Source organism: Aulostomus chinensis, chromosome 15 (assembly GCF_037954235.1).
Source record: "Aulostomus chinensis isolate RoL2024-O1b breed Wild chromosome 15, RoL_Achi_v1.0, whole genome shotgun sequence".
NCBI classification, from domain to species: domain Eukaryota; kingdom Metazoa; phylum Chordata; class Actinopteri; order Syngnathiformes; family Aulostomidae; genus Aulostomus; species Aulostomus chinensis.
The window spans coordinates 3,490,657-3,494,444 of NC_141334.1; positions in this window are offsets into that span (position 1 = coordinate 3,490,657).

Genomic DNA, 3,788 nt, shown 5'->3' on the forward strand with positions numbered 1-3,788 from the left:
CAATGTTTTCAACACCACTTATATCCATATTTAATATATCTATCTAACTCATTATACCGATCTTTCACCATTAATTTGACGTTATGTAATTTCCTAACTTCAGGCGCTCGTAACGACCACAGCATAGCATCTGTCATCATCACTTGTATTTATATATGATGGAGGCAACTAGAAGCGACCGAAATGGGGAAAGTGCAACAACAGCAGGGAAACAACACGAGTTAGAGGTTCCTAAAACGACTGAGACAGGAAACCAAACTAAAATACAGGAAATGGGAGAACGCCAGGTGAGGGGACGAGCCGAATGGATAGGAGCAGAGCTGTGGCTGATGAGGACTGATGAACTGATGAGACACAGGTGAGCACAGACAAAGAGGTTGGGGGGGGGGGCAGGAAGGGAGGCAGAGGTAGAGAGGGAGTAAAATTTCAATTTAAAAACAGGAGCTGGCAAAAGGTCAAACCAAAATACCAGACAAACATGGTGATGTGTTTTATGAGGATTCAGAGAGCTGAGCGGGCTGAGTGAGCTGCCCCCCCCCCCCAACCTAAAGAAATATCCACTCTGGCATTTTTCAATTGAAAGCAAATTTGAACAGACAGAAGTGACAGATTAGTGTGGCCACAGCTGTGGGGCGGTCAGCTCGCTCAGCTCTCTGAATCCACCTGAAGCCTACAGTGATACTCTTTTTGACACGGCTCTCAGAACAAAGGCATCTTTAGGCAGGCTTCCCTGCATAGTCGGGTCACTGCGTGCGCCCTCTAGGAATGATACGGATTAAGAAGAACGCTCCAGCTGATGTACGCTCAATGCTCTGGGCTTAGAACGCATTTTATCTACTGTTTTTTTTTTGTATGTTTATCAGACTTCAAATATCATTCATTATCGCCGTATCCCTGATAAAACACCTCTGATTTCCCTACAGATCAGACAGTGAAAGCTACAATCATACAAAGATAGGGACAGGAAGGAGGTGTGAGGCAAGAAGAGATAAAATAAAAGATGTAGAATAAATCACACTTTCTCTGTGTAACACCTGCTAAAGAACACACACCAGTTATTTTCAATAACTAAGAAGATGACAGACAAGATAGTTTTCAGGCTCCCGAAGGAAATTTGTCACAGATGCATCCAGCCATAGAATTAATATGAAAATACAGAGTGACACAGGCTTTATTGCTCACAATCTCACATGCCAACTCATCCATCAACACACAAACAACAAGTTTCATAAACTGCGCCCAGAGAAAATGGTTTGCTTCCCGCTTCCTGGAGGCAAGAAAGCGGCGGGGACGAGAGTGTGTTCATCAGGGACTGACGCGCACGTGAACACACACCGTCAAGGTGAAGAGCGTAAAATGAAACAAATGTCCAAGTCAGCACGAGAAGTAAATAAGAAACTAGTGTGTTTCTAGGTCTGAGCCGCATGCAGGTAAATTAACATTTTTATGTGACTCAACGTGACACGACAACATGGCGTCTGAGCAAAGCTGATATGCTCATAATTACAGTCAAATTTCAGTGTCAGAGGCATCTTTTTACTATACTGGCAACATGAATGGGCACTTAGTAAATACCAGTAATACGTATCAATTCCATGTTCCATATTTTTATTTGTGACATTATAAATATGCACGTAAGAAACTTTCAGTCCTTGCAGCCTCTAGCCCTGATTGTGTGGTTTCCACGGAGATGAAGTTTTTTTTTAAAAATTAGAGTGACAAGCAACAAGCCAAGAAAATGTGATGGGGAAAAAGAACAACAGCTCAGAGGTTCAGTATCTTCATGTATGTTCTATTTTTAAGTATTTTTTTTCTAGTCGCACATTCCTTCTCACTGGTGTCAACATATGCTCAGGGTTTTTTTTTCCTATAGTAACATCATCAATCAGAGTTAATTAGTTCTTACAAGTCTTTGAACGCACCTCTGCTGCTCCTGCTTTCTTCTGGAAATTAAATGAGTGTAAATTACTTTAGAGGAGTCACGACAGAACTTTTTTTCTCTTTCCTTCAGTTCCTGATCCCAGCGTCCTTAGCCGCTATCGATGGTCTTTGATGAAGACTGTGAGTGAGCCCTGACTTCGTGCTTTATAATCTTGCGACTAATTAAAAATGCAGCGTGGAGTAGCAGGTTGATCCATGACACCAGGCAGCCACATAGGAAAAGGATCAGCCTGTCATTTATCCATCCATCCACACTCACACAACCACACACATGTATCTATCCTGCCACCTTCACACCTTCACCCACTACTGACCTTGCGATAAATGGGTTTTACTGTTGATTTGCTGTGTGTGTGTGTGTGTGTGTGTGTGTGTGTGTGAGAGAGAGAGAGAGAGAGAGCGAGAGAGAGCGAGAGAGAGAGATACCTACACCAGGAGTATAGGCGATAGGGTTGTTTGTTCAGGTCATTGTGGGGGTTACATTCTGGACTCAGTGTCTCTCCTGGTGGACGCTGTAATATTGAGGCATTCTTGAATCTTCTCTTAACATTCGCAGGAATTCCCTCAAGGGGGTTTTCTTTACCTTAAATGGTCTAAAACTGTCTTCTATCACTCAGATCTATAATCCACTGGGGGCCATCTGATGTGAAGCACTCATGCAAGATGGAGTGTCTGATGAAACTGAGAACATTGCTGTCGGACACATCGAGTCTGCTTTGGATTTGCAGACAATTTGAATCGACAATCCCAACAAAAGCTGATCAGGGAACTTGTCCCTGCATGGCAGTGGTTTGCTCCCTCCGAGGTCGGGTAAGATGGAGCGCAAGTCAGAGGCGGATCGGTGCAGCGTCAGCGCTTTTGCAAACTGCATAGATCTGGTGAGGAGGGACGCTGAGTCAGGAGCAAATCTCTCATTCTACCAGTCGATCTGCACGGCAACCCTCACCTGAAGTCACGAGCTTTGGGAGGTGACCGGACTAATGGGATCACGGATCAAGCAACCTAAATGACACACCTCCCCAGTGCTGGTGTTGGGTTGATAAGATCTGATGTCCGGAGGGAGTTCAGGGTAGAATCAGTGCTCCTTCATGACAATACGTGACTTCATTAACTTTGTGACTCAAGAGGAGTCAGTGGAGGCGGGTCAGGCAGGGAGGCCTCCTGGGCGTAGATCTCACCTGGCCTGGAAACGTCTCGGGATCCAGGGAGGCTGGAGGCATTGATGGGGGTAAGGACATCAGAGCTATTCCTTTCTCAGTCTGCAGCAACTGATCCGCTCCAGGATAATGAATGAATGGATGAATGGATGGATGAGTGAGAGATGGACAGATAGATGTGTCTAAAATAAAGGTCTGGTTTTCTCTGCCTGGATAACTAAAGGGTGTGGGCTGTGAGGTTTAGATGATAAATGGAGCTAACAACAGACTCTTTTTGTTAGCACACCACCACAAAGTGCTAAAATTGAAGTGCTGCTGGAAATGAGGCTGAAGAATCAGACATTCTGCTAGAGGTCCAAGTGGGAGCACTGGCCCATGAAAAGGAGGCAGCTGAGTGCATTCAGGCATCATATTGGAATATCTCCAAAGTACCTACCTGTGGAGGTGTTGTGGACACATCTGAACCAAAATCATCACTCATCACTGCAGGAATTATGTAACCAAAATATCCAGGGAACATATGCATATTCCTCAGCAAGGCTCCGGAGGGTACAGGACACTTGTGGTGCTGTGCATCTGCTTCAAACTAGTGGACCACAGCAGTTTTATCATATCAGAGCCAATTTGACAGCAGTACTTTGAGGTTTACATATCACTTTTGTTTTTTTTTTAACTCTAGACGGAGGAAGG